This window comes from Cotesia glomerata, linkage group LG7, assembly GCF_020080835.1.
Source record: "Cotesia glomerata isolate CgM1 linkage group LG7, MPM_Cglom_v2.3, whole genome shotgun sequence".
NCBI lineage: Eukaryota > Metazoa > Arthropoda > Insecta > Hymenoptera > Braconidae > Cotesia > Cotesia glomerata.
Window position 1 is genome coordinate 2812257 of NC_058164.1, and position 24979 is coordinate 2837235.

General features: G+C 27.8%; 1 protein-coding gene and 1 long non-coding RNA gene across 6 annotated transcripts in view; one reads left to right on the forward strand and one right to left on the reverse strand.

Annotated features, from left to right (window-relative positions):
• The window catches only part of LOC123269825 (Down syndrome cell adhesion molecule-like protein Dscam2), a 250187-nt gene that overhangs the window by 142898 nt on the left and 82310 nt on the right, over nucleotides 1-24979 (forward strand). The window lies entirely within an intron of this gene.
• Nucleotides 12832-23196, reverse strand: LOC123269833. Its single transcript, XR_006510474.1, has 3 exons — nucleotides 23133-23196; nucleotides 19136-19139; nucleotides 12832-12842 (listed from the first exon to the last, which is right to left on the reverse strand). It is a non-coding gene; the product is annotated as an uncharacterized LOC123269833 (long non-coding RNA).

The window sequence follows — 24979 nt, forward strand, 5'->3', positions numbered from 1 at the left end:
ACTGATCGATCGCTTTATAAGTAAACTTGTTTGTTACCGAGCGTAACATTTTTTTTTAATTCTGTACTTCGTTTTTTCATGCAAGCTTTTGAACCTGAACATTAAATTTCATTTCATTTGATTTAAAAGAAAAAAAAACATTGAACCAAGAAGATCACTTTGGATAATTTGATTATTTTCAATGAAGTATACAAAAAATTTTTCTTGTTTAAGTGAATTTTACTTGGTTCGAGAATTTTTCAGCCGGACCCAAGACAAAGAAATTTTTCAAAATGAATTTTTTGGTTCAAAATTTCATTCTTAAATCAAGTAAATTTTTTAATTGGTGTCCTAAAAGCCGCAAATAATGATAAAAAAATCTCGTGTGCTTTTTTTTCCCTTTAGTGCAATTATTTAGTTGAAAATACTATATGCATCGCGTTATCAAATTTCAATTACAACCATTTTTTTTGGTAGAAAAAAACATAATTAATTTAAGAGAAAACCGCATCGGTTATAGAGTTACACGTGAAATAAATATGATGGATTTAATTCTGATATTAATTAAAATGTATATTTTTTTAAGGATTATTAAATGTAGTAATAAAATCTTTATATTGAATTGTGAAATTACTCTTCCCGTTTAATGGAGTTAATTGAAGTTATTACTTTTCAACATAAAATTTTTTGGTAGCCATACAATCATCAACGGTTGTACATTTTTTAATTAAAGCTTAGATTACTCGTGAATCTATTTAAAATGAAATAAATTAAAAAATTCGGTATTTAAATATAAATTTTTGCTTTTAGCTGCTCAAAAGAACAAAAACCTTCTCCTACCAGCCGAAAAAAATTAATTACAATAAAAATAATCAATATCAAGCTGCAATTTTCAATTTGCAATTTTCAATAAGCCAGATGAGAAGATTAAAAAATAAATTGAGTTTAAAAATTGATTTTTTCAAAAGTTATCGTGTTTGTCCCTCCATAAAAACTTTAAAAATCCACACCAAGCCATTAAAATTACTTTCTTTATCTAAAAATGGCAATTAATTAATTAAAAAAAATTTTTTTTAAGCTCAGAGATAATTTTTCTTTCTAACAGAGTGCTTTTTGTATAATTTATATGAAAATTATGATTGCTGGTACGATTTAATGTGACAAAATGTTATCTTGATTTTTAGACAATAATAAAACATACCTTCGCGCTTAAATTTAAGTCTTGCAATACTATTAACAGCACAAATAAAAAAATAATTTCAATTCGACTAGACAAGAAGCTTTTAATGATCCGCAATACTTATTATTAAAATGCTGGGAGCAATTCCCCCCCGCTCTTTAATATTGAAAACTTAATTTCTGTTTAGATAGACTCTTGCAATTATGAAAATTCGCGGCACGTATACCGAGCGTTTATGATATAACAATCCGTCATAGCTAATTGCGCATGTGGTTCTTGCTATCAAGTATATGTTACTACTTACATACATGCGCAACAAAATATATGTGAAGCAAATATGAAACAAAATATACATGTATACTCCTCACTGAATACACATACACTTATACTTTTTATTTCATGCTATTCATTACAACCCTCTGACATTTTTCCCACATTAACAACCCAAAGTTGCGTAACGAGCACACGTTGTAACGCACATCCATTTATTGTTTGCTTTCTCGTGCTCATAAACTTGGGTAATAAAAAAATTGCGTCGTTGAAACTGTAATAGGTGGAATTTTACAGTTCTTGAAAAGAAAAAAAAAATTGCCAATTATTTTTTATTTTATTTTTATATTTTAATTGTAAAAGTTTTTTTCACTCTGTTCATTGCTGGACGTAGAATTTTTAGTTGTAAAATTTTAATTACTAAAAAAAAATTTTTTACTGTCAGGAAAAGAAAGTGGGAATTATTTAATATGTGATTTTACGATTCAATAGCGTATTTAATGACGGATGACATTTCAAACAAGCTGAATGTTGTAATAATAACATTGATATGTTGAAGGTAAAATATCATAAGCGTATTATTTTATTTTAATGTAAATAATAAATTGATATTTCTCTGATAAGAAATTGAATATATTAATATCACTATTTTGGTTAAATCATATCAAATTATTTTTAATTAATAAAAATTGACATTTTTATACTGCATATTACGATGAGTTGTCAGAAACTTCATGTTGGCTCATAATAAAATTACGACTAACTTCGATTTCAATGATTAAACTAGAGAACTTCGAGGATTCAAAGATGATCAATCAAACGTTGTTTATTTCCTAGCTACAATTTACTGGAGCGAGGATATTTCAATTAAATTGTTGATTTTAAACACACAAAAGTAAATTTTTACTCTTAAAGATTTATTGATAGATACTTTTTAATAATGTAAAATTACACACTTTTTGATATGTTTAAATTAATTACTGATTAATAGAAAATTGATAAGTTGTCGATAGATATATAGATTGTCGATAGATAGTCGATGTATAGATAGATTGTCGATATATAGTCGATGAATAGATAGATGCAATTGTCTTGTGAGTAGATGACTGACTGAAGAATTTTGTTTGAAGTGATACAGTCAGAGGTTACAGTTTGAGGCAATGATGAAAGGGTCGATAGTTGTGGTAACGTTAATTGTGCAAAATTATTGGTAGATGTAAATTGTAGGCGTAAAGAAATAATTTGAAGGTAGAGAGAGTAAGTTAGAGAACAGCTGTTATGCACATGGTTGACAGAAAAATTTTCTCACAGATTAGAAAAAATATTCGTCGTCAGATGCAATAAAAAGATAATAAAAAATTAACTCAAGGATACTCAATCCCTAAATTTACGATAGTATTTAAAATTTTAGACTGAAAGGTTTAGCTTTAAATGAGGTACAGCAAATTCTAAAGAGAAAACTATTTAAAAGAATATTCAATAGCTTAAAGAAAAGAAAATAGGCTTATGATCATGAACGGCCTAAAATTATTTTCTAATGCTAAAGTTTTTATAATAATAAAAGTTTTAGTTAACAAATGTTCTTATAAATAAAATATGTTTAAAAATTAACAAATTATTTTTACTGCTAGACGAAACAAACGTCAAGATTTAAACTTTAGAATTTGATCCCCGAGGAATTCAGAATTTTGATCAAATCAAAACTTTTGATTAGTGATAAACTTTTTCTCAGATGATTGGATCATTTTTGATGATATATTGCCAAAAAAAGTTTTGAATTACATTTTTTATGGGCTAAAACTTTAGATTAGATGATATAAGGTACCCGCGGGTAATAAGGCCTAAGTGATAGAAATGATATTTAAAATAACCGCTTCCGCTAAAGGCTTCTCTAGTAGAAGTGTCTAGCATAGAAATGTCGCTACAAGTTTATAGAATCCCGATACAACGTTCCCTGTCTTCTATATTTCATCATCCGTCATAAGCTAAAGTAGCGCAGAAAAATTCCTAAAAAACGGTTTGAGTAAATGGTAAACATTTTTTATAATTTTATATTTAATAATTTAAAATCATTGTTCTAATTTTTATTAACATCTTAAAAAGTATTGTTGCTAAATTTAAGTGATGATTGATCTCTAATACCAATTTTATTAAGTATAGTATAACTATTTCCAGTATGTTTAACCCGCAGGCCTTATTATCCTACCGTAGTAAAATAAGGCCTATTCGCAAGGTTTTTGAAAAAATTTAATTTTGTGTTTGTTTATGGTGAAAATTACCATTACTCCATTATATTTTGTGGCTAATGTATTAATATAAAAATTAATGTTACATTTCAATAATTAAATGCAATATTTTCGATTTTTTTCAAAATCTTCCTGAGCTAGGCCTTATTACCCGCCGGTACCTTAAGAACATGTAGGACAGAGAATATTCAAATTTTGGACAAAATACTGAGACGCTTTTTGAGCAAGTAATTTTTGAATAAAAAATCATTAAACTTGGCAGGAGTATGTTAATAATAGTCTTTCGTAGATTGATTCTTTTATTGCACGCCTCATAGCGCGAAGCGCGTGAGGTTGTCCTTTATACTCGACTCGTCAAGGTCAAGCAATTTTGTGATCTTTAAATGTCTCTATCACAACCATATTACACTTATACAATAATATAAGTAGATGTACTCGGAGAAATCATTTAAATGAAACCATCTTTTACTTTCTAAAATCATTTCATGTAGCTATTTTGAAAAAAAAAACGTTTTGAAAAAAATTTTACGTGGACGTCCGGATGTCACCCCATTTTGGATGTACCAATGATTACTCCCGAACAAATTGATATTTCAAGACCGGACCTTTTTTATTAGTTTACGAATACGATGAACTGGGTCCGTATTTCATATCAGTAGCCTAGTTTACGTATTTTTTTTTTTAAATTGAATTTTTATTAAAATTTATTACGATATAACCGTACAAAGACAAACGAATTTTTCTTATTTGTCACGTGAAAACTATGGCGCCACTTGATAAAGGAAGATTTTTTTAGACTGCATACGCATATAACAAGAAAAAAGGGCGCTGATATTTAAAAAAAAAAAAGTACTCTGTAAAAAATTACTTAATTATAATTTTCTTTTTTTTTATCAGTTACACAATTTATTTTTTCTTAAAAAATGAATGAGCGTTATGAGGCGTGCACTTTTGGATTTTCCAAACTTTTTTTAAATTTAATCATTAAAAAAAAAAATAACAAAATGATAAATAAATAGGTAGAGCCCATCACATATTCAAGCAAATAAACTTTACTATAAAGAAATTACTAATAAACTTACAACCAATATAATCTTCGAGATTGATTTATTTTTTTGGTTAATCTTTACTTTAGTTTAGATTACTTATAAGACAGAATTATTAAAATGCAGCTAGGTTTGGATAGAAAACTAATTATCAACAAAAAATTTCATTTACTATAGTAAATAAACTATAGTTTAATTTTTTTGAATAGTGTTTGGAGTATTGACAGTCAGCCTGATAACCTCCAGTGCATTTTTATGTGTTTCAAATAAACAATCCGATATATTCAATTGGAATTTTTATCACTAGCCCAGACTGAATTACCGACAACAGACTTAACTACATGCTCTCAATTGTTTGTAAACTCGAAGCTTAATATTTTGATCAACTGATTTTGATTCAATTTGAGAAATTGACTTTTTTTTTTTAAATAGACCTGAGAACATTTTTGAATTGATACAATAACTAGCCACAACATTGAAAAAATTACTTTTTTGTCTAATCATCCAAAAAAAGCTTTTTCTGAAAATAAAAACTGTAAAATAAAACGATAAAAAGTTATTTGATATTCACGGCAAAAAAGTTACTAAAATATCTCGATAAATTGGATAGAAAACAACTTAAGCCGAAAACAAACTAACAGTAAAATAAAAATAAAAATGAATGATAGAGAAAAGATAGTTTAAAAATGTGTCGATTTTCATTTTAACGATAAATTGTTTTACCGCATCGTTTGTTATCAGACTATAACATGTAAGCTCTGAGCTTACGAAATCGCGAATTCGATTTTATCGGATTTGTTGGCTCTGTTCCTCCTTTCCCAGGTGTTTCTAGGGAGCATTTTGCCGACGTGGCAAGTCTCCTGAGTAAGATCGCAGAAACTCATCCCCCAGCGCTATACCTCTTTTTCAGCCCCTTTGGAAAGGGGGCTCACCTAACCTCCTCGTATGTTCCAGTCGATGGATTCTCCATAGACGTGTTTCTCATTCTCACCCCCGATTCAGCCGCTATATATTTTCACGAAGCGTGTAGTGGGACCACGGAAAGAGAGCTTAGCTTGTTGAAGAGTGTCTACGATTCCGTTGGCTCCGATCGTCCGGAACTTTGCCAGGAGAAACTAGTTTCCTTCGGTTGTCAGTAGATCCTTTGGGATGCTTCCCTTAACGTTTTTCGGTCCCGACCTAGCTCCATCACTATACTTTATATTACTTCTATACTGCACGCTTTAGAAAAAGTTTACTTTAAACCTTAAGGGACTAGCTTTTTATTATTCTCATGTGATTTCCTGTTGTGTTCGGAGCTTTTTTATATTTTTTTATATTGAAATTTTAAATTTAACTTTCAAAGGCAGCATACATTTTTTAAACTGCTTTACTAATTTTTCTATTCATTCGAATTTATTTCTTGTTTCGTTCTCTAGTAATTATATATTTTGTCTAGCAGTAAGAAAATTTTTCGATACACGGAAAAAAGTAAACTGTAAAACTCACTCGGATTTCGGTTAATTTCTATAGTTTCAAACAGTACAGCGGACATCGGGACGGCACAAATGTAAATATTACAAAACTTAAAGTAGAAAGTGTGCAAGCTACAATTTATAAATTTTCTCATCGCAATAGTAAAGTAGGGAGGTCAGAATTTAAAAAGTCGGGTCTGATCGGTACAGTTTGGAGGTTCCCGTAAGAATGCATTTATGTTTGGATGTATTATTATTAAATATTATTTTTAAATAAGTCAATTTTTTTTTGTTTTAAAAAGTTTATCTTGTTGGAGATTTTTTAAATTAAAGGGGCTATATATTTTCGACTTTCACATAGCGAATATTACTGTTTAAAATAGTATTTTCTTCCATGTAAATAATAAATTGTAGCATTTAAATGATAAATATTATAAAGTGATTGTTAAAATCACGATTTTGCTGTTTGAAATGGTAATTTTTTCCAGTTGATCATTACTTATTACAAATCGACTATTATTTATTACAGTTTACTTTTTTCCGTGTATAGTCTAATATCACTTAATGTGCTGATATATGCCTAATATGGTCATATATGCCTATAATGTAGCTTTTCGATAAAAAAGTAGTGTTGAAATTTTCCGATAGATGGCGCATGGTCGCTAAATTGTCTCCTAACAAGAGAATTAATTTTATTTTCATATATTATGAAATAAAAATTGATTTTTCATTCCTCTAAAGAGCTTATCAGACATTAATTTTGATTTTAATCAACTTCTGAACTTAAACTTTAGATATATAATAAATTACATATTCCTTCTTTTATATAGCTTGATATGGAAATATATAACCAGATCAAAAAATATTTTCACGATAATTCTAACAAAGAAAAGTAAAATTCCTCAAGTTTAATCAACATAAACTTAAAATTTATTCTTCCGAAAATATTTACATTATCATAAAATTTTATCACCCTTAAAAAAATCTAGACTTACCATCGAAATTTAATTCAATAATAAATTCACAGATATCTTTAAAATATAATAATAAAATATCAATATCTCATAAACTTTCTATCATTTCCCATCGGATCACAGAGTTCATTGATCCATGAGGCTTTAGTTATTTAGATTAGGTCGTCGACTTATCTTGCTGAGTATCGATTTTACTTTTTTACCTTAATACTCAAACTTAACCCCGCTGATACGCGACAAAATAAATCTCAACATTTCACAATTTAATATTTAAAAAAAAAACTCATTTTTTTACATTTTTTTTTTTTATATTACACTCCTATAGAAATGTCTTCGCTGAAAGTTATCGTGAATTCGGGTCGAGTAAAATATAAAGTCAAAACTCTAAATTCGGTAAGAAACTTCCGAGTCAGGTTTTTAAAGAAAAATCGTTGGATGTTAGTGAAATCCGGTCAGCACACACGCTTTTCAATGTAACGGAAATTGAACGGAAAGTACACAGTATATCGAATTTTATATGGGTAACTATATACATATATAGCGCCACGCGACACAACGTCGCCTGCTTAAATTCCTTTTCGATGTATATTTTTCATCAAAAGGATCAAATGGTCCGGATATAATCCACTATACTCTCTAATATTAAAATTTATAAAGAATCTGTTTAATTTAATAGCATTATTTTTTATTTATATATTAAAGTTTATTTCTTCTCATCAATTTTCCGATCGTTAGAGTTTATAAAATACAAAAAATAAAAATAAATACATTAATGCAGCTCCATTGATTTTTAATAAGCATCTGTATTGAGTTTTTTTGAGAATGAGCTATAATTTCAAACTCGTTGCATTACTGTAAGCCCATTAGAGTCTTTATTTCAACATGTATACATCGAAAATAAGTATTATTAGAGAGTTTTAATAATATAATAAAATAATATAATATAATACCCTTTTATTTTATGTAAGAGCGGGGAAGATAATTTGAAATAAGTGTACCCAACTGAACGCTCACGTTTGTAGTAGCACACTGAACCTTCTGAGTGTTGAACCGTGAAATACTTAAACTTTAGAATTAATGGCCATTATACCCGAACATTTCATTTTACACTCTCAATTTGTCAATATGAAGTTAGTAACGAAGATCGTTAGTCTCAGGAGAATTGATTTATGAGTTAGCTTCTTAAATTAGAGCCATTTGTTTAATATAATACTGTCAGTCGTAGAGTTAATTTTGAAATTTAATAGAATTTGTTATATTAGTAAAACTTCAAAACATAATAATTAAAGTAATAGCATTAAAAATACTAGACTACTAATTACAAATGACAAAATAATTTGACGCACGGAAAAAAAAAATATTGTTAAAATAAAATAGTATAATTATCAGAAACTTGAACAGGAAAAAAAAACACTTAGTGTTAAATTTTTAAATGTTGCAACGTTTCGTTGTACTTCACAACTTCATCAGGCAAAATTTAAGGTTAATACTGTTGTGTATCAAAATAAACTCCGAAAGATTTCATCGTTTTACAATACATAAATAAAGTCAAACAAGTGGTAACCATAATATTAAGAAACTTAGTCAATTTCAATTCCTTCAAAACAAATTAGTCAACAATTTTTAGTTATAAAATTACAACAATTACAAGACAGACAGCAACAGACTGAGAGTAAACAACTGTTATGGTAAGAACAGTTGTATTAGTGTTTTTTAACTTCCCGCTAAGAAAATTGAAAATTTTCAAAAATCGGGAAGTTATTGGTTTTACCCCGTTTTTCGAAAATCGAGTTTTCATCAGATCTCGACGTTTTGAGGTCCTAGGAAGCTTTCCTGACTATTCCCGCGAGGGTGTCACTATGTCTGTATGTATGTGTGTGTGTGTGTGTGTGTGTGTAAGTATGTAAACCTCTTATAACTTTTGAACGGTTGAACCGATTTCATCGCGGTTGGTGCCATTCGAAAGGGCTTCGCCAAACTTAGATTTCCTGTTAATTTGAACCGATTCAGACCGATAGATTTTGAGAACTTTGGAGAAATCTAAAAAAAAATAGGAAAAAAAATTTTTTCTGAAGTGGTTTTTTTGGGATAACTTTTAAACGGCTCAACCGATCGATTCCAAAAACTAATCAGCTCTCAACCTTGAAAAACCACGTCGATCGCCGCCAATCTGGTCAAAATCAGTTGATTCGTTCGAGAGATATCGTGAACGAAAGAAAACCGAAAAAAGTGTTTTTTCAGAGTTACTCCAAAATTTCTTGTTTGACCGATTGAAACTTAGCAATTCTTTATGAGGCTTAAAAAACTGCGTAAAATGCCGCCAACCGCGAAAAAATCGGTTCATTCATTCAAAAGTTATTGCGGTATGAACATTCAAAAAATAGTGTTCTATGAAACTTCTATCAGACTTTTGAGCTCAAAGAGCTCAAAAGCATAGAAAGGTATCTTTTTGAGCTCGGGGAGCTTAAAACAACACACAGATTGTACTTTTGAGCGCGAAGAGCTCAAAAAGCGGCCAGGTATTAACGGAATTAGCGGGAAGTTGCAGGGATGGCCTTTAGGGTCGACCGTTTTCCTAATTTTTTTTCCTGTCCTAGTTCCTGATAATTATACTATTATATTTAATATCATGGATGATAACATAAATCATAATTGTTAAAATAACTACACGGAAAAAGCAAACTGTAATAAATAACAGTCGATTTATAATAAGTAATGATCAACTGCTAAAAATTACCATTTCATACACTAAAATCGTGATTTTACTATTCACTTTATAATATTTACCATTTAAACGTTACAATTTACTCTTTACATGGAAGAAAATACTATTTCTAACAGTAATATTCGCTACGTAAATGTCTAAAATGTTAGAGTATAATAATTAAGAATTCAGACTTTGATATTTATCATTTCGTAGCTAAAAAATGATCTTATGATATGTAAAAAGTATAAAATAAATTTCTAATACAAGCAACGTCAATATTTACAAAGTAAAATGGTAAATTTTAAACGCAACGCTACACTGATAGAAAGATTTCTTAGTATTTAAGAAGATTTCTTTATATTTAAGAAATCATTTCTTACACAGCCTTTTTTAGTATTTAAAAAATATTTCTTAATATTTAAGAAATATTTCGTAGTATTAAAATTATATATATTTCTTAGTATTTAAGAAATATTTCTTAAATACAAAGAAATATTTTTAAATACTAAGAAATGATGTTTAAGAAATGATTTCTTAAATACAAAGAAATCTTCTTAAATGTTAAGGAATCCTTATATCAGTATAATAATAAAACTGTAATTAGTGATTTGCTTAGACTGGTAAAGTTTATATTTTAGAAGTATAATTTTTACTGTTTCAAATGTTAAATTCTCCCAGAGTGAGACCCCCTTCTCTTTCATCTGAGTTCCCCTTCTCCTCATAATATCGACTATATATTGAAATCGCAATTTTACTGTTTGAAACTGTAATTTTTTAAGATGAAAGAGTTGTTGTTTACTATAGTGACAGCTACTAATCACTTATTTTGGATATTAAATTATAAATTGTAGCTTTTATACTTTATACATTAAGTTCTGTAATATTTATATTTTTGCCACCCCGATGTCCGCTTTACTGTTTGAAACTATAAAAATTAACCGGAATCCGAGTGAATATTACAGTTTACTTTTTCCGTGTATCCTCAATGTATCCTCAAATGACGTTTCCTTAAAATAATAATCCGGTTTTCTGATTTAAGGATTCATTTGTTTCACTTAAGCATACAGAGAATAGCTATTGTAAATATATATAGTTTCGTTAAAACAGGTAACTATTTTGTTAATTTAAGGATCTGTATAGTTAAGTCACACAGAAAGAAAAATTTTTGACTGGAGAACGAAATTCTTGGCTCAAAAATTTTCGGGTACCTGAAGGAAAAACGAAGTTGTGTTGGCCGAAGCAAAAATTTTTCTTGAAATTCTATTTTTGGTGGAAGTAATTTTTCTTAATTCAAATTATCATAAATACTTGATACAATAAATTTTTATATTTGATCAAGATTTTTAGATACTTTAGGGAAGCAGCGCCGCCTAATTCAGCAGAGAAAAAATTTTGACCTGTTGATCAATAAAAATATTAATGAAAATTTACTTCTATTTTTATATTTAATTTTTGGAGCAAGAAAGAAATTTTCTCAAGACAAAAAATTTACTGCTATCAAGACTAAATTTTTTGGAGCAAAAGGCTGAATTTTTCAAAACAAGAAGATTTTCTTGACTTAAATAAATTTTCTTAGATCAAGATACGTATTTCTTAAAGCAAGAGAGTTAATTTTGTTGAAATAAGTGAAATTTCTTGTGTCAAAAAATATTTTTTTGCTTAAGAAGATAATTAGAAAGAAAACTATTTTCTTAGCTCAAATGAACCTTTTTTTCTGTGTATTAGTAAAACTTTAAAAAATAATAATTAAAGTAACAACATTAAAAATACTAAGCTAATAATTGCAAATAACAAAATAATTTGACTATTAAAAATGAAGTATAAATTCTGTAATAAAATAAGTTGCGTCACACCAAAGTTCATTTACCTCTAAAGTATTTTATTTAATTAACAATCAAAATAACATTTCAAAATATATTTACATTAATCTGCAGGAAATAAATGAAGCATTGAATAAATAAAATTTTGATTGAATGTTTCCGAGCTAAAGCAGAAACGCTTATTTTTGTAAATGTGATTTGTAATGAAAATCCACTCGCGCAAATTGAATCAGCATTCAAGTTCCAGTGAATTGAACCTCGTTATTCATTTTTAAATATTTAAAAACAAATTTCAAATTATAATTAATTCTTTTAAATGTTCTGATGGAGTTTATCGCCCGCAGCTCAGTGATCATGTTTATTCAATTATAAAAAAAAATCAATAATGATAATAGTAATCAATACAACGCCTAAGGCTGATCGGAAAACATGGCATCGGTTTTAACCAAAGTCTATATCTATAAACAAATTATTTAAACGAATATTATTACAAAAACTTTGATTAAAATTAAAAATTTAGATCTTTTATTTTTCAGTTTTAAATTGTTCAAAAATAATTTACCAATTTTAAAGTTAAGGTAGTTTGGGAGCCAAATGACTTTAATTTGACTCCATGTTTTTATATATTCATTCGAAAGATTACGATTAAATACATCTATAGAAAAAACATCAAATTTTTTTACTACTCCGTTTAAGAGACATAAAAATTTTTTTTTTGAAATTTCAATTTTTTTTTTAATTTGAATTTCATTGAAATTTGAATTTTTTTGGAAATTTCAAATTCTTTTTGAAAAATTTGGCGTTGAAACTTGTTTTAGACAAATAAAAATTTATAAATATGATTTAAATCCGACTTTAACCCCGATTTTTTGTGCACTACACTGCACTACAGCTGCTTTTAGTTTATTCAGAAATGCATCCACAGTAACGCAGATTCTTAATTTTTTTAATATTTCTTACTAGCTTAAATAGTAGTTGTTATTATTATTGATGGTAACTGCAACCATCAGGTTATATTAGGAATTACGATTTTGATAATAGTAGTAACTAATTAAAATAATAACAGTTATTATTACTGATTACCATCATAATAGTAGTAGTTACCATCAGGATGGTAAATACTACAATTCAGATGGTTTATTTAACTATTTAAATAATATTTACTACTATTGAATTCAGTTAATAAATTTTAACATAACTATATAATAAACTCTACTATAAAATTTTCTCCGTGTAGTACTTGTCAATTGATATTTTAATAATTATATTATTATAATTATTTAACCAAAATTATGAATTTAATTTATTCAATTAAATTCTGATTAGAAATAATTTTATATTTTATGCTATTTTTCAAGTGATCACTTGCAAAAAAGAAAAAAAAATATCTATTAATTTGACCTCGGATTGCGACTATCAAACTACCTTAAAATACAATCTTTGTTTTTGTGGGAGAAATTATTTGTATGACCTTGTTTTTGCGGGACAATATTATAAAACAAAACGAAAAATGTGGGAAGAAAAGAAAAGAGAAGAAAATGATTACCAGAGGTCATGAACTTTGTTCAGCGCTAGCATCAATTAAGCGGTGTGAAAGTGCCGGGGGAGTAAAAAAGAGAAGGGAGGAAGAGGTTGGTGAGACGAGCGGGTTATGGGTTACCGGAGAAATGAGGGATGAGGAGGAAAGTAAATCGCACGTCTCGTTGGATAGAAGGAAGAGACTCAGATGAACATCAGCGTGATACAGTTGATAGTGGAGCCACCAACAAAAAGAGATAAAATAGAGGAGAGCGACGACATAATTTCTCAGATGGCGTGATAAAGAAAGATGCATTTTACTCGTTCCCTTCCTTTCCGTCCACTGTCTAGTTTCATCAGTGTCTTTCTGTTTTCACAACGCTGCGTCACTCTTGTTTTGTACTCTATTTCGTCGTTCCCATTAGCCGATTCGGTGCATAGATCGCTGCGACAGAGGTTTCACTACCGCACTCTACTCCTCCCTTTATAAGTTAAGATTGCGAGGAAAACTCCCTCGTTTACTATACATCTTCATCTCTCTCTTTATTGCTCTTCATAACTACTACCAACTGCATATATATATATATATATATATATATATCTGTGTATGTCTTTACTATCTTTTACTATCAGCAGTATAAATTTTATTTTCTCTCCACTTTATATTTCCTTCATAGTCTGCACTTTAATGTCCTCTAAGATAATCGATTTATCGAGTGGTTTATTCCTTGTCGCGAACAAACCTCCGTTTTGATCATCTTTATCTGAAAACATCTTAATTATATTTCTCATTTTAACTTTAATTGAGTTTCAAAGACTCTCTATTATTTATCTTGAGGATCAAGGTAGAGAGCTATTTCTTTTTTTTGAGATTTTATTTTTTGTTTGTTGCTTTCAATGATTGTGAGAAAAAGGCTGAAGATGTAATCAATATATATACTTACTATTCTGAGTATACTTCATAGTTTTAATACACGGAAAGAAAATTGAAGGAGTTTTTACTATTTTACTATTGTAATTTTTACTAAATAAAATAGTAACGGTGGACTATACTTCTCATTTAGTAATTTTTACGATCTACTATTGTAAATTTTATCCAACAAATAAGACTAGCAAGAGTCTTAAAAAGTCGGATACTATAGAGCAAATTATACAATATGTGTTTGTGAACTTTACAATTCAACTATTGTAAAAATTCACAGTTGGTTTTTTTAAAAGAAATATTAGGGAGGGAGAGAGATAAAAGGTTGGACTAATTGGTACCTGTACAGTAATCGAAAAAAGAAACCGACATTTTCGTGTTATCTGGGAATCGAACCTAGAACCCTGTGTTGGCAGCCAGAGACTTTTCCTCTACGCTATCCGAGGTAAACTAAGACCTATATCATTTAACATTTACATAAACTCGGAGTCTAGCGCTGTCACGGCCATCACTCACACTAATTGAGAAACATTCCAATTCAACTATTGTAAAATTTGCTACAGTTCTATTGGAAAGATACAGAGGCAGCACTGGAAATTTTCATCTCTTACTTTTTACAATAGTAATATCGTAATTTTTCATGAATAAATAGTATATTATTATTATGCTTTACTTGTACACCTCTCGGTTTTTACAAGGCTGATTCCTCTTTTTCTCCTAGCTCTACGCTTTTTCTATTTCTCATATTGGACCTCAGCGAGTCCCACCCGACACTTCATTTCTACTTTTAATTTTTGCGGCTGTGGACCGACTTGTGCTTTCTGTACCGTATTCACCCTGAACCTCACCTTCTCAGGCTGTTTTTTTTATCACAATAAGCATACTGATTTTCACAATATCTAGGTATACTGATTATCAGTATACCAACGTAACAGACTATTAGATGTTTATCTCACTTTATTGGCACAAATCAATTGACTTATAAAGCTAACAAAACAAATTAAAATTAAAATTAAAAGTGTAATAATAAATTTTTTTCAAGCTATAGTAAATATTACTTGAATTCTATTTTTACCAGTGCATAAATCAAATAAACTAACTGTTAGTGTTAAAACGTCGATGGCAGTGACAGAGCATATATTATAGTTTACTGCGCAGAGTATAGGTCTTGAACTGACTTATATTCTGATAATCACAATACTTGGTATTTTGATTATCAAAATACCAAGTATTGTGATTATCAAAATACTTTTTTCTCAGTGCACTATAAACGAAGTTGGGGATTATAAAGTATAAGTATATACAACTACTATAATTCAAACTTTATCAATTAATTCAAAAATTAAAATATTATTAAACAATTTATTACCAACCGAAAAAAATAGTTTCATACCTAAAAATAGAAAAATCTTAATTTTTCAAAATTTTTTAATCGTAATGATTTCAAATTTTGATCATATCAGAATTTAACATGTTAGAATCTAATTCTAAGTGCATGAAGCATTTTTTCAATTTTTTCGATCTTTCAAGTCGAGTGGTTCAATTGACACCTTTTTCCCCTAAGTCAACACATAAAAATATTAAATATTTATTTTAAAAATTTTTACAATGAATTTTTTAAAATAAAATAGAAAAATTAACTTGCTTATCAGTCTGACTATTGATACGAGAATTCTACTTGAAAAAGAATCAGTATTGTCGCTTTTTCTTGTTAATTTATCGAAAAACAAATGAAATTTATCTAGAATTGAAAACATGTATTCGTATGCACCAAAAAAGTGATAATAGAACATTTTAAAGGACATTTCAATAGGAATTGCACGATAGAAAATCCCTTGAAATGCAAAGTGGAATAGCGAATGCAGAGCACTTAGAATTTGCAACGTCGACGAGAAACAATGCAATCATCAATGCTCCAATCGTTTCAATACTTTGAGATTTAAAAAGCAAAGAAGCTAAAACTAATTTATTATTTTCCAATTTTTTCCAATTGCAATCTTTAATTTATACTGCAATAAACATATTATTTATTATATAATCAGTAATTAGATAAAAAATTATTCTATTATACAATTGTTGGTCGGCTGTTGCTATTATTAAATTAAATAGAATCATTATGAAATTTCATAAATTGAAAAACACATTTAAATTTAAAATTCGATGAATGGGTTGAAATTGGGATTCAACAAAGCGAGAGACCAGCAAGCTCATGTCAACGCTTCCACAGTGAGCGCATTGGATTTTCCGGAAAATCAAAATATCTATTGTATTCACATCAGCAAGCTTGCATTCCATAATGCTCCCCCTTTTCATCTCACATCTGTACACATTTTCAATTGCAACTACGTCAGACTATTATGTCTAGATAACAACGGCTCGCCCCTTTCACAACTGTCAATCATTATTAGATTGACGCCATCAATTTTGTATGGAGGTCATACGTTTGCTAAAAACTCACCAGTCAATATTTGTGTTGCTTATTATAATTTTACCCCATCGTACAATTGATAACGAGTGAATTTATTTATCGATATCTTTAATCAACACTTTTTAAGAATATTAAATCAATTTTCTGTGAAAAAATTGTCCAATCCCCCATGAAAAAAAATATAAATACAATATATATCGATATACATAAAAAATATATTTTAAATATATTAAAAATCTATAAATTATGTATAGTAAATATGTTTATAATAACTAACTTTTGGCCGACTTTTATATATATTTTATGTATTTAAAATATATTTTAGATATATTTAAAATATATTTTTTTTTTATATTTTTAGCTATGTATTTTTTATATATTTTAAAATATATTTTGAATATATCTAAAATATATTTAAAATATATAAAATATTTATGAAAATCGGCCAAAAAATAGTTATTAAAAATATATTTACTATAAATAATTTATATATTTTTTATAGATTTTTAATATATTTAAAATATATTTAGGGCGTGCAATATCTCTAAAAATGTCAATATTTTACAAGATAAAAGCTCATTTCTTAATTATGTATCTAGAGATAAAGCATTTTTGAATACAGCCTAAATACTTATCATAATAAATTTACTATCAAGACTTTTGCAATGACACTAAATTTCACTAAAAAAAAAACCGATTATATCATATGACTATCCTAGAGACAACATTTTTCTTATTCTCTTAATAATATAGATTATAACTTCTACTAATTTTTCCGACCGTGATCAAATAATTCTTTTTTTTTTTTTTTAACCCGTTCCTGCCTTTACGGTCATTTTTTCTGCTAGTATAAATCTAATTCAAGTGGATGGTAATATTCCATCTTCACTAACAATTTGGGACAGATCGTCCCTGGAAAGTTAGGTCGATGGGTAACCATCGAACTTGAACACTAGTTAGCTGATGAATGCTAGTATCTGTTCAACTCAATTTTTAAGTATTAACGATGGAAAGATTAATTAAGATACTAGCATTCACCAGCTAACTAGTGTTCAAGTTCGATGGTTACCCATCGACCTAACTCTCCAGGGACGATCTGTCCCAAATTGTTAGTAAAGATGGAATATTACCATCCACTTGAATTAGATTTATACTAGCAGAAAAAATGACCATAAAGGCAGGAACGGGTTAAAAAAAAAAAAAAAAGAAATATAGATTATTTTTATTATTATTATAGTTGATTTTTACTTAAAAGCATCTTATAAGATTTTCCTTTTAAATACAGTGAAATAATTTGACTTAAAAAAGATTTTAAAAATTAATAAAAGGCGCGCAATAGCCCTATCGGATCCGGCCCTTGCTTACCAAAGCATTGGACCGGGTTCGAGTCCGGCGTACACCAATGAATATTTTCAATATTTAAGTGTATTATTCTGCTCAGCCCAAAAAATAAAACGAGTTCCAATCTCAAAAGTTTACCCCCTACCGTAGCCGCTTATGACCTTAATAGTTTATGCGACTTTAAACAAATTAAAAAAAAAAAAAAAAATATATTTTTTATATATTTCAAAATATATTTTTTTTTTTAAATATATTTCTTTTTTTCAAAATATATTTTTTTTTTTAATTTTGTGTTAAAAATATTTATGTTAAATATTTAACACTTTTTTATGTTGATTTAAAAGAAAAAATGTCAAATTTATACATAAAAGTGTTAAATATTTAACATAATAATTTTTAACACCAATTTTTTTGATACAATGACGCAGAATTTTTTACTGTGCATATATTTTTTATTTTTTCTCAGTTTATAGCTTAATATAGAAGCATCAAAAAATTTTTTTTACGTATTAATGTTTAATTAATTCATTATGACGAATTAACCTAGACTTAAAATTAATTATTACAAATTTGTAGAATTTGTTTGACAATTTATAACATTTTGTTAATTTATTTTTATCAATTGTCATTCTATCCCGTAGTTTTATTTTTCCATCTCAAGTTTATATTATGTTGGTGGTTTATTTAATATTTTCCAATGTATATAGCTAGTCGATTTAAAAGTGCATAACTTTACTGGTAGCTCTCAGAAAGTTGTACGGTCACGAGCAAAACTCAAGTGAACATAAAAACTCTCTTTTACTGTGGCCTTCGAGTTCCATACCGGATGCTGCCAGTTATTGCCAACGGATGACGAAAATGAACAAGTAAAAATACCGTGAAACTACCTTATTTCATGATATAATTATTGTATTATTTTTATCATTTTTTTATTTATTACTTTTAAAACAGTTTTTCATTATCGCATTTCTCAACATAAATTGATAATTTATTCCCGCAACTGCTACCCAGTCACGCAAGTACTCGTTGATAAATATTTCACTTTTTTACCTCGTTATCTGTATTATTCCAGTTTAAATAATAGTAAACAAACGCGTCTGATTTAATTAAAAACTTTCAAATTCTTGTTGCGAACAATTTATAACTTTTACTTTAAGCTCGATGATTAAATATCGTGCGGCTATAATTTTTTATAACAGGATTAATTAATAGAAACTCATCAGTTACGTTTACTGATAGTAGAATTAAACAAAACTTTATACTTTTAAAATTACTCGAATATTTAAGTAAAGCTTTAATATATAAATTATATTATTCAAATTTTAATAATATTATTTTAACTTTTATACAATTATAAATGAAAATTGTGTTACATAAAAAATCATATTTTTTAAAATAATAAATATGAAAAACCTTTTTTAATTTTAATGTATACGTCAATATCATATTTTTAAATATGAAATAATAAATCTATACTAATAAATGAACAGAATTTTTTTTTTAATGGTCAATTTAAAAAAAATTACAAAATTAACCTGTATAAAACTTGTACTGAAAGATAATATATTCGATATTACACTCATCGAGACCTTCCATTTAAGTACTCACGTGAATTTTTTTATATTTTTTTTTTATATATATGATATATCACAAATATATTTGTAGAATATATAAAATATATTAAAAATTCATGTGACTACTCAAATGAAAGCTTTCGATGAGAGTAACATCGGGATAAGCTTCTATCTTTAAAAATTTCAATATTTAAGAGATCCACAGATTCGGTAGAATCTGGCGCCAAGTTCCGATCAAATCCGTTGTAAACGGAGCGCCAGACTACCGACTGTGTTTACTGTAAGCAGAACGGTATTTTGAGGTTGCAAAATTTTATTTAATTCTACGGTACTTTTTTTTCCTCAATTGTATATTATAACAGTAATTCATACTTTATTTTACTGTTATTAATAAATTATATTCACTTATAACAATTAATCTACTTGAAATTACTAAATTTAATCAGCACAAACTATAGCAAGGCAAAAATTTCGATCCTGACTTTTTTTCGATGGGCAAAGTGATCTGCCACAGACTAAATAATTCGAGAATGCATAGTAAACCTTCATTAGATGGGAAACTACAGTTAAAAAAAGATATTTCACAGCTTGCATCTACACCCACCAGGGTGCGCTGGAATTATTTTTACATAAACTGTAGCTTCAAGAGGATAGTTTGCTATAAAAAATGCAGTCAACGCGAGACTTAAGTTGGTACCAATTGTAAATTTTTATTATAATTACAAAAAATACTAAAATCTGACCAAAAACAGTTTCACTGTAAAAAAATCGCGCCAAGTCCACGTTCATAAGACTATTAAGAAAAAAAAATTTGTTTTTTTCTTTACAAAAAGATATAAAATAAAAAAATTAAAATATCCAAGTAACCGATATAATTGTTTATGATTTTCGGAAATTAAAAAAAATTTTGTTGTAAATTTAAAAATTAAAAAAAAATTTATGGAACGTACTTGGTGTGCGTCATTGTGTATTTCAATTTTTTTGAAGTCTAGTAAATAAATTTTACGAATTTCATTAAAAGTAAAATATTTTGCAACCACGCACACTAAATACGTTACAAAATTTTTTTTTAATTTTTAAATTTACAACAAAATTCTTTTTAATCTCCGAAAATCATTAACAACTATGTCGGTTACTTGGATTCTTTAATTTTTTTATTTTATATCTTTTTGTAAAGAAAAAAACAAATTTTTTTTTCTTAATAGTCTTATGAACGTGGACTTGGCGCGATTTTTTTACAGTGAAACTGTTTTTGGTCAGATGACATTATATCTTGTCAACTTGTGATATTTTTAAAATATAAGGTCATCTCGATATTACACTCATCGAGACCATTAATTTGAGTGCTCATATGAATTTTTAATATATTTTATATATTCTACAAATATAATATATAAAAAAAACGCCATTCGGCCATACCCGACATGGATAGGTAGATTTCTTGTTTGAATATTGAAAAAAACACATTATTAAACGGCAATAATGTCCTAAAATTTATTTTTTAATATATTTTTGCAAATAGTAATATGAGACCGGCTACAGCAAATAGATATTCAAAGACATCTACCTAAAAAATAGGATTTGTAACAGATAAAAGTCATTTGATAATAAAAGCTAAAAATTAATTTATTTTTGATTTTTTTTTAATTTTCCAAACTCCGAAATAAATTGAAAAAAGTATCGAAAGGTGATGAATAATAGCTCAAATTGAAGAAAATTATGTGAATTTTAACATAAATTTGTTAAATTAAAGCTATCTTTTACGGCTTGAAAATTATTTAAAGAATAAGGGCTGAAATACGTTAATTGAAAAATTTTTGAAAATTTTTAAATTCTCGGAATTAATAAAAAAAAATCATCAAAACTAGACAAATAATAGTTTAAATTGAAGGTAATTAAATGAAGTTTAAGATAAATTTGATAGATTTTATCTATCTTTTATATCTAGAAGATTATTTTCATAAAAAAAAACAAAATTCAAAATTTTTTGAAAATGAAAAAAATTTTCAAACACCCACAACTCTTAAACTAACCGGCGGATTTTGCTCATCTTCGAACTTGATCTTGGTATTGATCCACAGAATAAGCCCACAAAATTTCATAAAGATCGGTTGAGAACTGTGGGCGCAATCCTGCTAACATGCCGCGTTATATCACATATATACATATATAAACTTTTGAGCCAATGCCATTTTTCGACATTACTCGATGAAATAAAACATATTATGATAAAATTTTCTTAAAGTTACTACATGAGACCGGCTACAATAGTTAGATTTCTATAGAAATCTACCTAAAAAATATGAAAAATTTACGTGGGTATTCAAATGAAAAGTCGCGAAGAGTGTAACATCGAGATGAGTTTATATAGTTAAAAATTTCAATAATTAAGAAATGACGTATCTTATAAAGTAATAATGGTGACTTTTGGAAAAGTTTTTAAAAAATAATAACTTTTATAAATTATAAATTCGTAATTTTTTATTGTTATTTCAAATTCAAAAATTTATTTCAAGTATCAATTTAAAATAATTTAAACAATTTAATAATTGATGATTTTTACTTTTTTAATAAATTAAAGTAACAAAATGACTTTCGTATTTATTACTTTCCGGAATAAATAAACAGAATTGGAAATAGCGCGCTTGATTATACCCATAACAGAGACGTGAATGAGTATGTGAGTTAAACATTTCTCTCTCTGTAACTATATTTCTATCCTTTTCTTTTTTCTCAGCTGTTGACGCGATGTTGTCGAATCTTTATTCAAATAAATAGCTGACGATAAACGAGTTACAAACATAAAATTTGACTTTAAATATTTCAAAAATTATATCGATAATGTATTATTATTAAATTGTTTTTATATTTTGCAATAATCCAAGTTTCTTGTGTATAGTTTTTTATCCGTTAAAGTTGGGAGGTTAATATTGACAAAAATATTCAAAGTCTCGACAAAAGTTTGTCTGCCATAAGAGCCCGTGTATAAGGAGATAAAATATGTGATTTTTAAAATTTAATATCTAAGTAACTAAACGGTGAATCTTTTTTAAATTCAGCGTTCCCATCCGTCACATAATTATCGTACACGTCACATAATTTGAAGCATTGTACGATCGTACATCCAACTTTGATTATGTGACGAAAAGTTACGATAATATGAGTCTTGTACGATAATTGTACGATAATTTTCGATATGTTTGATTTTCATTCTGATCCGTGTGGCTTAACTTTTATTTATTACCCGCTTGAAGCATGCAGCGCCCCACGGATGCCCTATTACCCTACACAGTCTTATAGTAACATGCATATGTAATTTTCTTTACCGACTAAATAATATTTTATCTATAGTCTCTACTGTCTCTAGTCTGCAGTCTCTTCTCTCAAGTCTAATTCTTCGAAGAAAATACCTTGTGAATGATTATTTGATTTCTTTAAATGTTTTATAATTCATCAAATGTCGAACTCAAATAACATTAAATCTATCGTACCGTTATTAAACCAGTCAACAAAAAAGTGGAAACATTTTTTTTGTAAATATTTTTCAAGAGTAAATTTATATCCGAATTTTAAATGAGAATATTTTTGCATAAAAAAATTTTAATTTTGTAAATTTAGTCAAAAACTTAAATTTAACATTTTTTTTTGTGCTTACGGTAATTTTTTAGAAAACCCGATAATTTTACGGCACTGTGTCGATCAGACAAGCAAAAGTTTCTGGGAACACTGTTTAAATTCTGGGATTAAATAAATGACGTATTTATTTATACGTATACTTAATTTCAAAGCTCAAAGTTGGAAATTATTTTTTACATTAGATTCGCTCGAACCTCCTTAGAACCCAGCATGACGAACGATTGACAACTAATATTTCATAAAAGCCAAATTTCGAAATCCTAGCACAGCCTTCGCGCTTGAGACATTCAAAAAACTCCAGATAGTTCTCTACACTGTAACTTGTAAAAAGAAATGTAAATTATTCAGAATCAATCCAAAGGATATTACCATAATATCAAAAAGAGACAAGACTTTTCGATTTTACCTCAAAGTAAATACATATCGTAAATTCTCTTCAGCAAACTTTTTATCTGTCGATATAATAGCTGTTCATCGTTCTCTGTGTAACTATCTACATATTTCCATCAGATACGTAATACATATGTAAAAAGTATTCACAAAATATCCAACGAAGTTATATCTATGAACCACGGATGAAAAATGTTAAAAGTTTTTCGCGGTATATATATTTTATGAGGATATATGAGAATGAGAATAACCGAGCGCACACACGCCCCATAGCAAAGCGTTCGGACATATGCCAACTACGATTTCTACATGTTGTACCTTTCAACGAATGTATGATCTCAATATATTATTCTATATTTAAACATTTAAATGATGAAAATTTTATTTCAATTTCAGCGTTCATATTTAATTACCCTATGCATAATGTTTTTAACTTGATCTCGGAAATGTCAAGACCTATGAATGTTTTAGTATATTTTTTCGTGGATATCTAGGAATTAATTAAATTATTACGAAATAAATAATTAATTGAATTTTAAGAGAACTTATGCGATAAAATAAATCTATTATAAAATGTAAATTATATTAATTATAAATTAATTTTATTATCAATTTAAGTTGAAGGTTTGAAATGAAAATAGAGTTGTGTATGATGTAAAACCTTTTAAGATCAAATGAAGATAAAATTCTAAAATTAATAATACATCTTGCCATGTAGAAAATTCGACATAATATTTACGCCTCTCTAATAATTAATTGCAAGATATAATTCAGGATACTAATTTTTTTAGTTTCAATTTAAGATTGTCAAGTTGTCAAGTAAAAATAAACATATGAAACTTCTCGCCTCATATCTTTAGCTTCTGTATTGATAAATATTTCTGGCTTAACTACGTCAACTGTGACACGTATAAAGTAATAATCTGAAAATAAATTTTGATGAAGAGATGTCGATCCCTCGCAGTTTTTGAAATACCATAAATTTTCGGTATTAATGCGTTTACCATAAATTTACCGTTATAATTCTGAAACAATACGGTGTTTATGTGGTCATTTTGGCCAGTTTTTTTACTATAGTTATACAGCATTTCTACCGTAGTTTTGCTGCAAAGTTCAGAAATAATACTATAAAATTACCGTAAAACTCTAGAACTTTTACCGTAAAAAATCTATGTATCAACTATAATATTACTATAATTTTACAATAATAAAATCGTATTTCTACGGTAAAAATACCAAAGATATACTGCAATTTTGCCGCATTTATACTGATATAATTAAAGATATAATGCTTTCTACCGTAAGATGGACGGTTGTGTTTATTACTCGGTGAGTCTTATTAGGTGACCGAGTAAATAGCTACGGATAGTGTCTGTGATAGCTCAACTGGTAGAGCCTTCGGCGCGTAACTAAATGATCCGGGTTCGAATCCCGGTCTGGACTAAAAAAAATGATAATAATAATAGTAATAGAGAAATTAATTTATCAACCTCT